Below are 12,729 nucleotides of genomic sequence, written 5' to 3'. Positions count from 1 at the left end.
GGCTCAGTTGGTTAAGCGACTGCCTTTGGCTCAGGTCATGATCCTGGAGTCCCAGGATCGAGTCCTGCATCGGGCTCCCTGCTCAGCAGGGAGTCTGCTTCTCCCTCTGACCCTCCCCCCTCTCATGTGCTCTCTCTCTCTCTCACTCTCTCTAATAAATAAAATCTTAAAAAAAAAAAAAGGATGCTTCTCTCCAGTCCTGTCACTTGATGGCTGATTTACAACTTGGGGGAAATAATTGTTCTACAAGAGGAGCCCTTTACTAGAGAGTAGATATCCTTCCCGCCCTCCTCCTCAACCTCAGTCTCCACTGATGGACTGACCGCGTGCCCTATGGCAGCCACCGCTCCCGCCACCCCTTCCAGCCCCAACCAGTAAACAAGAGTTGGGGGAGTAAAGATTGTCTCAGTGATTTCATTTATTTATTTATTTATTTAGAGAGCACGCGCAAAAGCGGGTGGAGGGGTGAGGGTGGGGGAGGGGCAGAGGGAGAGGGAGAGAGAGAATCTCAAGGAGGCTCCAGGCTCAGCGCAGAGCCTGACACGGAGCTCGAGCTCCCGACTCTGCGGTCATGACCTGGGCTGAAATCAAGAGTCGGACACTTAAGCAACTTGAGTCACCCAGGCGCCCCTCTTAGTGGCTTCGACTGAAAAGATTTCCCAGGTGATTCTGATAGGACCCTATCACTCATTAGAGACTCACGGGGGTAACTCTTGCCCCTTACAGAGGTGAAAGGAAGCCTTCTTGACCTTTGACTAAGTTACCAAACCCTGTTCTGTGCTCTGGTCCCATCCGTGCTTCTCTGATTGAAACACTCTCCTTGTGAGGCGCCTGGTTGGCTCAGGCGGTGGAGCATGCGAACCTTGATCTCGGGGTTGTGAGTTTGAGCCCCACTCTGGGTGTAGAGATTACTTAAAAATAAAAAAATCTTAAAAAAAAAAAAAAAGAGGGACGCCTGGGTGGCTCAGTCGTTAAGCGTCTGCCTTCGGCTCAGGTCATGATCCCAGGGTCCTGGGATGGAGCCTCGCATTGGGCTCCCTGCTCAGCAGGAAGCCTGCTTCTCCCTTTCCCACTCCGCCTGCTTATATTCCCTCTCGCTGTCCCTCTCTCTCTGTCAAATAAATAAATAAAATCTTTAAAAAAAAAAAGAAACACTCTCCTAGTAAATATTGTAAACATTTATTTTCCCAAGACCCCAAGGCTGCTCCGCCCCCAGCCTTTCTACCTCAGGTGATGGCAACTCCTCTTTCAGTTGCTCAGGTCAAAAACCTCAGAGTGATTCTTAATTCGTGTCTTTATAACCCATTTCCAACCTTTTGAGAAATCCTGGGGGCTCCACCTTCAAAATATATCCAGAATTGGATATCTTTCACCACTTTCATCACCGCCACCATGGTACAAGCTACCATCATCTCCTACACACAGTGGTATTGCAATAACCTTCTAGCAGGCATGCCTGCTTCTGTCCTTGTCCCTCTGGTTAGTTCTCAACCTAGCAGCCAGAATGGTTGTTTTAAAATGTCAGACGATGTCACTCTTCTGCTCAAAACACACAATGGCTCCCTATTTCAGAGTAAAAGCCAAGCATACAAGACCCAACAAAATCTGCACACTCTCTCTCCCCCCAGTCGCTTCCCACCACTCTCCCCTCACTCACAATGCTCCACCCACACTCTTCTCCTTGTTCTTCTTCAGTAACACCCGTCAGCTGTTCCTTCTGCCTGCCATGCTCTTCCACCAGAGAGGCCGTGGAAGCAGAACCATCTTTCCTCCTTCAATTCTCACTTTCTCACTTGTGTGTAATCTGGCCAGACTTGCTCCCTTTACCTTGCTCTACAGTAGTGCCCCCATAGCCATGGTTTCACTTTCCACAGTTTCAGTTACACACGGTCAACCACAGTCTGGAAACAGAGAATTCTTCTGAAGGTCAGTAGTAGTCTACATTGCAATGCCTACTCATTCACCTCACTTCAGCTCATCATGGAGGCACATCATCATAAGAAGAAGGGTGAGTACAGGACAATAAGATATTTTGAGAGAGAGAGACCACATTCACATAACTTTTATTACAGTATATTGTTATAATTGCTCCTTTTTATTATTGTTGTTGTTAATCTCTTACTATGCCTAAATTATAAATTAAATAGGAAAAAACGTAGTACATGTAAGGTTCAATACTCTCTGGGGTTTCAGGCATCCACTGGGGGTCTTGGAACATATTCACACACACACACACACACCTACAGGTGAGAGGAACTACTGTACTTTCCCCCCCCATAACCTTGTCCCATCTTCTAGCACACTACACAATGTCTTGTCTCCCTTGTCTAAGCTACAAGAAGGCAGAAATCTGTTTTGTTCACTGAGTCCAAGAACTTAGAACAGTGTCTGTCACAGTGGCAGGTGCTCAATAAATGTTAAACGTAAACTTTTTTTTTTTAATGTAAACTTTAAATGCCTGTATTCCTCGCAAAACTACAACTAAGAAGTATGACTAACAATATCAGGTGATAGGACCCAGGGGTTCTCGGACTCCCACTACCTTCACCCGCACCTAGGAGGTGGGCAACTACTTTGAATTGGAAACACTGAATTTTCAGTTCACCAAAGCCCTTTCTCTGCTCGGCTTCTGCAAAGTGTGCGTCCCGGGCTCCTCTTGTCCAACCTGGGCGTGATTCCTCTTCTCCCAGCGCCAGGGTCATTCATCCAGCCAACCAATCAAAATCTCCGTCCTTTTGCCCCTTAAAAGGACTTCGCTTTCCGAAAGATTGTGCCAAGAGGGGCGGGACGTAGCAACTTTAGCAGGTGGGCAGGACGCCCGGGCGGTTGCCTACATCACCGCGGAGCCTCACCCCTCGGCGAAGAGAAAATGGGCGGGGTGTGGAAGCGGGCTTCCCGCCCCTATCACGGCGCCGCTTGGGATTGGCTCGCCACTATCGGGCCACGCCCCCAAGCGGGCTCTCGCCACTCCCCTAGCGGTTAGCTGCCGGGGGCCAGATTCCGAGGCTCCCGCCTGGCGAGGAAACCTCAGAGGCCGGGACACAGGCGCCCTTCCCCGAGTAATCGCCCCAGGCCGGCGCGGGGAGATGTGCTTCAGCACCCGGGACCCTGCGATCACAGGTTCCCCGGTTATTCATTCAGGCTGCGGTCCAGCCCGTACCGTCTGGATCCAGGGCCAGGAAATTGCGAGAAACCTCGGCCCAGGGCCGGCATCTCGCCTAAACCGCTATTGAAAGAGGGATTGGATTCAGTAGATGATCTCCAAGGAGCCAACCCCGTCGGACAGATCCTTTTCTTCACCGAAGTCCCCGGGCTTCTGTGGGCTTTGGCTTCCGCAAGTGTAAATGAATAGGCATTGGGAAACCCAGAACTGGCCCCAGCTCTGGCACTCACTTGCTGGGTGACCTTGAACAAGTCACATCCTATTTGTAGGCTTGTTCCCTCATTTCGCTGTGAAGGGGATCGGACTCGATGTCCTCTAAGGTCCCTTTTCGTTCTTCCTAGTTACGAAGCAGCCTTGATAACACGTGTGAAGTTTCTTTGTAAATGTTCACCGTGTAGGGGCACCTGGGTGGCTCAGTCGTTAAGCGTCTGCCTTCGGCTCAGGTCATGATCCCAGGGTCCTGGGATCGAGCCCCGCATCGAGCCCCGCATCGAGCCCCGCATCGAGCCCCGCATCGGGCTCCCTGCTTCTCCCTCTCCCACTCTCCCTGCTTGTGTTCCTGCTCTTGCTATCTCTCTGTCAGATAAATAAATAAAATATTTTTTAAAAATGTTCACCGTGTATACATATTGTCAGCGATTCACATTGCTCTCTGCTCATCCTCCTTCACTTTCTGTGCCCAGAAGTTCCAGGAATGAAGGGAAAAGTCTTGAATGGCACCTAAAAATAAAATAGGGACTGTTAACAGATACTGAAGGAGTGAAAGCCTGCAGCTCAGGAGATGATGCTGGAGAGGAAAATGGAATAATCCTTTATACTTTAACCCCTTCACTTTACAGAAGAGAAAACGATGAGAGTAGCTAAGTCGGGCTGCTAATAGGAAGAACGCAGGTTGTCTGGTTTGACTGCATCATCAGTCCCTTTACACATAGTGCTGGCAAACAGAAGGCATAGCCATGTAAAAGCAGGTAAAGAAATTGTCCACAGAAATAAAAGCAATTTAGTTTGTAACTTTAACTTAATTCTTTTCAATTTAATTAGAAACTTCCCACTTTCGTTTACTTAAGATTTGAATCCTGCCTACATCTGGGGTGACCTACAAAGCAGAAACAGACCAGTAAAAAATAAAACAGAAACAAGTCATTTCCCTCTTCTGCTTTTCCTTTTTGTCACCCTTATGTCCCCAGAAGAGCTTCTCAACTTCTGATGTTCCCAAACCCCCCTCTGTAGTATTCTTCAGTGATCATCCACCTACCTTCCAAAAAAAAAAAAAAAAAAAAAAAAGCCAACTAAAGCCAAAACCCAGGTGTGACATTTATATGAAATGTCCAGACAAGGCAAGTCTTACAGAGACAGAAAGTACATTAGTGGTTGCCCAAAATACGTATGTGTGCGTGTGTGTGTGGAGATTGAGAGGAAACAAGAAGTGACTCCTAATAGATATGAAATTTATTCCAGGAATGATTAAAATGTCATAAAATTATGGTGATGGCCACACAACTCTGTGAATAGACTAAAAAAATCCCTGGATTGTGCATCGCACTATAAGTAAGTGTACAGTATGTGAATTCTATCTCAATGAAGCTGCAACGAGAGACCTACCAGAAAGCAGTAACAGGGGCGCCTGGCTGGCTCAGTCGGTGGAGTGTGTCACTCTTAATCCTGGGGTTGTGAGTTCAAGCCCCACATTGGAAGGAGAGATGACTTAAAAAATCTTTTAAAAAGGCATCGGCGGAGGGGGGATACACATGGCAAAATAGAGGTGAGTCTCACGCGATACTGAAGAAGTGAGATACTGTCTAAGAGAAAATCAGAAAGAAAGGGAATGTTGAGGAGGAAAAGAAATCAACGCTGATCTTTTGTGATTTTTTTCCCCTTCCTGGGCTACTTCAGAGATGGCAGACAGTGTGTGAGTAGCTTTCCTCCCGGTCTGGGCTGTCTTCTTCCTGGAGGAGTTCCTGGAGGGAGAAACACGTGGTGGGTTGTTCACATCTTAGAGAAGTCTCCCCTGGCCTCCCCATCCAAGATTTCAACACCTTCCCTGTCCTGAGCGCTTCCTCCGCTTGGTTTTTTCCTTCTTATTACTTGTCTGTCTTCCTTAGAATTTAACCTCCGTAAGGACAGGGATTTGGGGGTTTGGGTATTAATTTTTAGCGGTTTTGTTCACAAGTGTATCTACAGTGTCTAGAAGAGCCCAGAGTAAGCCCTCAATATTTAGTGAGTGAGTAAATAAATGAATGAATGAACTACAACATGGGGGGAAAATCTTAAAAGAGTATGTTGTAAGTCTGACAGATTCATAGCTGAGGCAAGGGACAGAAAAAGCCTTTTTTTTCCCCTCATTTGGACCCATCTTAAAGTGTGGACATGTGCGCGCGCGCACACACACACACACACACACACACACACACACACCCCTCTAGAGTTCAAGGAGAGAGGTCCAGAATGACATCTGAGTGGTAAGGGACTAGCATGATGAACTCACAACTCATAAGTTAACAGGTTTTTTTTTAACAGGATCATCGATATAGAGACAGCAGAGAGGATGAAAGCCATTCACCTTTTTTTCTAATATTTTATTTTTTAAAGTAATCTCTACACCCAATGTGGGGCTCAAACCCACAACCCCAAGATCAGGAGTCGCATGCTCCTCCAACTCAGGCAGCCAGGCACCACTGCAGTCACCTTTCTGACTACCAGCACTGGTTTCTGATCCAACTCCAGCTCTCAGAATCAGTTTAACGTCTGCAAAATTTCGTAACATTCTAAATCTTCACTTCCTTCTTTCTGCACAATAGGATAATACCTTCCTAGTTGTAAGAATTTGGTGACATAAAATATGAAAGCAGCTGTCAGTCCCTGGCAAGCAGTAGGTGTTTGATTAATTATTGCTTTCTCTCTCTGCCTTTTTTTTTTTTTAAACTACTTTTGTCTCCTGTGAATACGGGGCTTGTTCCTCAAGAGTTTAAAGCTACATTGTCAGTTTGATTTTTTTTTTTAATCCGGGTTTCGCTTTGGACTTTAAGAGTTTTGAAGATATATATTAATTCTAAAAGCGTAATTTTTAATTTTTTTCCTTTTTTTAAAGATTTTATTTATTTATTTGAGAGAGAGGATGAGATAGAGAGAGCATGAGAGGGGAGAGGGTCAGAGGGAGAAGCAGACTCCCCGCTGAGCAGGGAGCCCGATGTGGGACTCGATCCCGGGACTCCAGGATCATGACCTGAGCCGAAGGCAATTGCTTAACCAACTGAGCCACCCAGACGCCCGTAATTTTTGATTCTTTAGGTAGGGAGTTAAAGAAGGATGTGAGAGAAAGTTAGTGAATGGGGAGTTGGGTTTGGCATTCGCTTCAGCTCTACTACTTGGCACATTACCCAGAACCCTAAGAAGCGGAATTCAGAGTCCCTGGGCCCTGCCCCAAATCCCTCTTTAGCCTGAGTTTTGTTTTTGTTTTGCTTTTAAAAAATTGAATTAAAGCACACATAATATAACATTTGCCACCCGAATATTGTCCAGTGTAAAGTTCGGTGGTATTAAATACAGCCTCGGATGTTTGGAAGGAGTATGGAGCAAAGCGTGGGAGACTGGACTCAGCCCGCATGGACTTGAACTCCTGGCTCAGCCCATTACTAAGTGGTCTTAGGCAAGTAGCTCAGCCTTGGGCCTCAGCCTTGTCATCCGCAAAGGGGAGATACTCACAGTATTGACTCCACAGCTGGAAGGAGGCCACGGGGATGAAGCCCTTGGCAGTGCTTGGCTCAGAGAGTGCCTCAGTACATGTGAACCATTGTTGTTATTTTAGAGCTTGGAATTCAGAATCAGAATTAGATTGGGTTTCACTCACAAGGGCACATGGATACAGCTGGGTCCTAGACGCGGCTTCAGCTGAGTCCCGAGCAGAGCCTCCAGGTTGAGGGGTCTGTGAAGTGCTCCTCACTGTCAGGACTGAGTAAGGCCTCTGTTCTCTGTTCTCTCGGGGCTGCCTCTCCATTCCTCTGCATCACTCAGGGTTGAGGGGGGAGCAGGGGTGCCGCCTCCAACCGCAGGACTGGACTGAAACTCAGCATCTATTGCCTGTCTGGGGCACCTCCTTATGGAACGTATTTCCTCAGATCCTATGTGCCAGGCAGTGTGCTGGTCACCAGGGCAGTGCCAAGATGGATCTGATCCGGACCCCTCCCTCCGAGATCTTACAACAGAACTAGGGGGATAAGATGGGCATGACTATGCCACTTACCTAGTTATTAAGTATTTATCGATCACCTGCCATGTGTATGACATTGTATAAGATATTGATTGAGTGAGAGTCACAGAAATCCACAGGAGGGAGAAATGATGGTGGTTTGGTCATAACACAGCTAACCCACAGCCTGGCGTCCAAAAATGCTGATGAGATGGATGCAGGAATGGATGGAGGGATGGATGGAGTTGGTTAGATGGCTGGTTGTTAGGGAAGATTTTACATGGTAGGAGACCGAGCCAAGGACCTTGTGGAATGGAGGTAACTCACTGGAGAAGATGGTGCAAAGATACAGTCCTCAGGTTCATTTGAGAGTCTGTGAGGCCATTAATCTCTGAGGGTTCCTTTAGGGCCTGAGTGGAAAATTCAAATGGCTATGGGGTCCAGGAAAGAAGAGGACGTTCGCGGAGGCTGGGTGCTTAGTCGCTGGTGTCTTTACACCCGAATGCCTCTTGGCTTACCTTCCATTTGTGCACTTTGATAGAGACACAGGAACCAAAACCTGCTTCTCTTACAGGAAAAACATCAGCACAAGCATGGCAGCTGATCCTCAGGCTCAGAGACAGGGAGGACTCGGGAGTGGAGGGTGAAGCAGGGGGTGCAGTCCTCCTAAGGGGGGGCACCCACTTCTCAGTTTGAACCAGTTGCCTAGTGTAAACATGAGCGAACTGTTTCCAGCTCTTCTCATGCATCAAAAGCTAGAAATGTGGTTGTTACTCTTTTTTTTAAGATTTTATTTGGCAGAGACACAGCGAGAGAGGGAACACCAGCAGGGGGAGTGGGAGAGGGAGGAGCAGGCTTCCCGCTGAGCAGGCAGCCCGATGCGGGGCTGGATCCCAGGACCCTGGGATCATGACCTGAGCCGAAGGCAGATGCCTAATGAATAAGCCACCCAGGCGCCCCTGGTTGTTACTGTTTTAAAACTGAAATCTCCCAATTCTAAAGTAAATATCAACTCGAATTTTTGAAAGAAATTGCCCGCCAGTTGAAAGACACTTTGGAACTGTAGCTACCAGTCTGTAACTTCTACTCAGGTCACTGAGACAGAGATCAAGGTAGGGAGATGGGCAGAAGCTAAATTTTAAGGGGGCTTGAATGCCGTGCTAAAGAGTTTTGACTTGAGCTCACAGCTTCAATTTGGCGCTAAAAAGGTTCTCTGAAGAAGGGTGTGGCTTGACGCAAAAGTTTGGGGACCGGTGGGGTGTAGAGTGGCATATGAAATAGCGAGGAAGCAGTCAGGGTTGAAGGTTTCTGCAGTAAGACAGGTTTGTGACAATGCGACTGAAAGACGGTGGCAGTGGGACCGGAAAGATGGAGCGGACAAGAAAAAGATGAAGGCCAAAAGGGTACGGAGAGGATGCGGGGAGCGGCGGGGAGCGGCGGGGAGCGGCGGGGAGCGGCGGGGAGCGGCGGGGAGCGGCGGGGAGCGGCGGGGAGCGGCGGGGAGCGGCGGGGAGCGGCAGGAGAAAAGATAAGCGCGGTTCCATCAGGCCCCGCGTCTCCCGCCCGAAAGGGAAGAAAGGGAAGGGCCGGCCAGGTCGGGTGGAGGGCTGCAGAGCTCACGGACGCCGGCCCGACGATCCGGCCGTCGCCCCGCATCCCAACCGGCCAGGAGCGCCAGGGCCCAGCCAGCGCCGCGCAGTCCAGCTCCGCTCCCGGCCGGCGGGGCGTCGGGGACCGGCCCGTTTACAAAGCAGGCGTCCTAAGCGAGTCGCCCATAAAACCGGGATGATGCCACCGGCTTCTCGGGGCGGCCGTGGGGACCGGGGGAGGCGGGCGCGCCGGCACCTGGGAGCGGGCGCTTTCTGAGCCGGGGCTCTGGAAGGCTCGAGGTCCCTCGGGGGAGCAAGCTGCCCGGCCTCCCGCGAGCACCGCCCGCCGGGCCTGCGGGGAGAGGCCAGGAGCCGCCTCCCCCCCCGCCCGCCGGCCCCCGGCGATCACGTTCAGAGACACCTCTCCCCGCACGGCCCGGGGCGCCCCTGCCCCGCGCGCGGCGCTCGCTCTCTGGAACTCGGGACGCAGGTGCGCTGGGGCCCCGCCCTCTGCGCCCCGAGGCCGCCGCCGAGCACCGCGCGCCCCGAGCCGGCCGGCGGGATGCCTGGAGTCCGGCCGCGGCCGGAAGTGCGCCTTCCTCCCTCCGCCCGCAGGGCCTCTCTAGCAGCCGCGGGCGCCGGCGTCTCAGTGGGAATAACCCCTTCGGCCCCAGCGGGCCCGAACCGCCGCTGGCGGGGCGGGCGGGAGGCTTCGTCCGCTTTTCCCCGCCGAGGGCTGACTTGTCTTGTGTTCTCCCCGGGCGACGGTTCGGTGACCCTCGTGCCCGGATCAGGAGGACAGCGCCCAACTCGCTGGGTTCGTGTGCCCGCTCGGCTAAGGTGCTGAGCCGTCTCGGGCGGGTTATTGAACCTCTCTGAGCCTCGGCTTTCCGATCTATAAAATCACCGTATCTACCTCAAAGGCTTGCGTAAGGATTCAGTGAACATGTAAAGGATTTAGAAGAGGGCCTGTCGCCCAATAAGTGCTCAGTAAATGCTAGTCGTCATTGTTAGGATTTTTACTGCTTCCTTTTGAAAAAGGACAGGTGTTAGAGGGTCAGTTGTGTGACACGAGAATGAAAAACGTGATAGACATGATGGTAAGAGCGGCTATTTCCTGAGGGCCTTCTTTGAGCTAGGTTCCTGACACAGCCTTAGGGCCATTCTGGGAAAGCAGTATTATTTATTATTCCCATTTTTATAGTTGGAGTTAGGAACTGAAGGGATGTCAGCGTGGGATTTGAACTCAAGGCCCTCTGACCCCAGGGCACGTGCCTTTTCTTCTGCTCCACACTGCAGCACTGATTTTATTTTATTTTATTTTATTTTTAAAGATTTTATTTATTTGAGAGAGAGTGTGCATGTGCACAAGTGCCGAGGAGCGGCAGAGGGAGAGGGAGAAGCAGACTCCCCACTGAGCAGGGAGCCCAATGCGGGGCTCCATCCCAGGACCCTGGGATAGCGACCTGAGCTGAAGGCAGACACTTAACTGACTGAGCCACCCAGGCGCCCTGCAGCACTGATTTTAGAAACCTTTTCTGGGAATTCTGAACTGAAGCATCAAAACCAATAGGGCTGTCAGACATGGATGTCCCATTAGTCCTGTGCAAAGCTACCCAATTCCTACACCAGGCTAACACTCAATAATGAACAACGCTGCCCCAGCATGGACGCTATCCTTGCTTAAAGACAAGCATCCTGTGACCTTCAAAAGAAGCAAGTTGCAGACAACCAAAGAGAGAAAGGCACTGAGTAAATATATATATATATATATTTGACAGAGAGAGAGACACAGCGCGAGAGGGAACACAAGCAGGGGGAGTGGGAGAGGGAGAAGCAGGCCTCCCCACGGAGCAGGGAGCCCGATGCGGGGCTCTATCCCAGGACCCTGGGATCATGACCTGAGCCGAAGGCAGACGCTTAACGACTGAGCCACCCAGGCGCCCCATGAATAAATATGTATTTTAAAGTTTATTTTTTAGCAATCTCTACACCCAACTTGGGGTTGGAACTTAACCACCCTGAGATCAAGAGTCAAATGTTCTTCCAACTGAGCCAGCCAGGCGCCCCTATTTTTTTTTAAAGATTTATTTATTTTAGGTGGAGAGAGAGCGCAGGGGTGGGGGCAGAGGGAGAGCGCTTGCCCGCGCAAGAGAGAGAGAGAAAGAGAGTCTCAAGCAGACTCCATGCTGAGCAGGGAGCTCCACGTGGGGCTTGATCTCACAACCCTGAGGTCATGACTGGAGCAGAAACTAAGAATCAAAAGCTTAACCGACTGAGCTGGCCAGGCGCCCCCAAGCACCCCTATTTAAATAAAGCCATGTTTTCATGTGCAAAACCCATCACCAGTCCCACCTTTGACACAACCTGTGGAAACCTGGGGGACCGGTCCGGCCAGCCATTTCTCCCTGCCTCCACTCTCAGGGTCCCTCTGGCCAGTTTCCCCTGGGCTCCAGCGTTTAGTACTAAACGCCCTTCCTTAGAGTTCGTGGAGCCTGGAGGATACGGTCAGGCTGTCCTTGCCTTTCATTCCCTAGGGATTTAGCAACTGGACAATCATACAGGAAAGCAGCCAGGGAGAAGGCAGGCCCAGGACCTGTGAGGGAAAGGGGTGGGCGGCCACGGGAGACAAGGAACCAGAGACTTTCTCACCTCCCCACCCTTGGCCACACTGCTCCCTCTACCTGGTTTAAGCTTCGGGAGGGCAGGACCTTGTCCATCTTGTCTTCTGCACCCTAATGCCAAGAGAGTGTGGGGCTTTCCCGGGTCACTCCACAAGTTAGTGGTTCGGTCAGAAAAGGGCACTGGGCGTCTCACGTCATGTACCCAAGGGCGGGATGTGTGCGGCGCCACCCCGGTCTAATGACCATACACGCTTTCTCCAGCAAGGAAGATCATGCCCTTACAACACAGGGTGGAGGTTGTCTAATAAGACTTCTTTTACATTTTTCCCTTTCACTTCCTTTTATTTATTTTTTATTTTTTTAAAGATTTTATTTATTTATTCATGAGAGACAGAGGGAGAGAGAGAGAAAGAGAGAGAAGCAGAGGGAGAAGCAGGCTCCCAAGGAGCAGGGAGCCGGATGAGGGACTGGATCCCAGGACCCCGGGATCATGACCTAAGCCGAAGGCAGCCGCTCAACCTCTGAGCCACCCAGGCGCCCTTTCACTTCCTTTTATATTTGGGGGGGAAAATTCATACGGTATAAAAAGACAAAAAAGGAAAAGCAGGCTGCCCTCCTGTCTCTGCCTGGCCCCAGCCCCTGTCACCATGCCCTGAGCACTGTGACGGATTTCTTGTGTCTTTCTAAAGGTAGTCTATGCATGTGCAAGTGTCTCCTTCTAGGAAAACACAAATATGATAATGCACTGTAGTCACTTGCTTTTCCCCTTGCTTCTTTCATATAACAGCATATTTTGGAGAATGTCTCACGTCAGTCTGTACATATCTGCTTCCTTTTTTTTTTCACAGCTGCTGAGTATTCTGTTATATGGATATGCCATAATTTATTTCATCGACTTCCTTGTTAGTGGACTCGTAGGTGATGTTCAGTCTTTTGCTATAGAAGGAATATTTGGCTGAAGAGCATTGTGCCCATGTGCCACCAGGCCTGTAGGATCTAGAAGTGGAGTTGTTGGGTCAAAGGGTGTGTACATTTTGAATTTGGATCAGTGTTGCCAAATTTTCCTTCCCCCCAAAAGACAGTGCAGATGTATGCTCTTACTAATGATATTGGAGAGTGCCTGATTCTCCACATAGTCTATAAGCAAACTGTATTTGCAAACCTCTT

The 12,729-nt window shown here is 50.1% G+C and overlaps 1 protein-coding gene and 1 long non-coding RNA gene across 7 annotated transcripts in view; one reads left to right on the top strand and one right to left on the bottom strand.

Moving 5' to 3' along the window:
• Positions 1-1,688: 1,688 nt before the first annotated feature.
• On the bottom strand, positions 1,689-8,208 carry LOC113933102. Of its 5 annotated transcripts, XR_003523241.2 has the most exons (5): positions 7,868-8,208; positions 7,677-7,759; positions 7,011-7,552; positions 4,766-5,121; positions 1,689-3,883 (listed from the first exon to the last, which is right to left on the bottom strand). It is a non-coding gene; the product is annotated as an uncharacterized LOC113933102 (long non-coding RNA). The 5 variants fall into 5 exon arrangements; XR_003523239.2 differs by having other exon boundaries at positions 7,011-7,759; XR_003523238.2 differs by having other exon boundaries at positions 7,011-8,208.
• ZNF629 (zinc finger protein 629) overlaps positions 7,021-12,729 on the top strand; it is a 26,040-nt gene continuing 20,331 nt past the window's right edge. The window contains exon 1 of one of the 2 annotated variants that reach the window (XM_027612832.2): positions 7,021-7,115. The gene's annotated coding sequence lies outside the window, so the exon portion shown is untranslated. Of the gene's footprint in view, positions 7,116-8,241; positions 8,753-12,729 lie in introns of those variants that run through there. The other variant, XM_027612833.2, reaches the window with a different exon arrangement.

Source organism: Zalophus californianus, chromosome 10 (genome assembly GCF_009762305.2).
Source record: "Zalophus californianus isolate mZalCal1 chromosome 10, mZalCal1.pri.v2, whole genome shotgun sequence".
Classification (NCBI taxonomy): Eukaryota; Metazoa; Chordata; class Mammalia; order Carnivora; family Otariidae; genus Zalophus; species Zalophus californianus.
The sequence above is the reverse complement of the archived record's forward strand: the minus strand, read 5'-3'. Positions and strand labels throughout refer to the sequence as shown.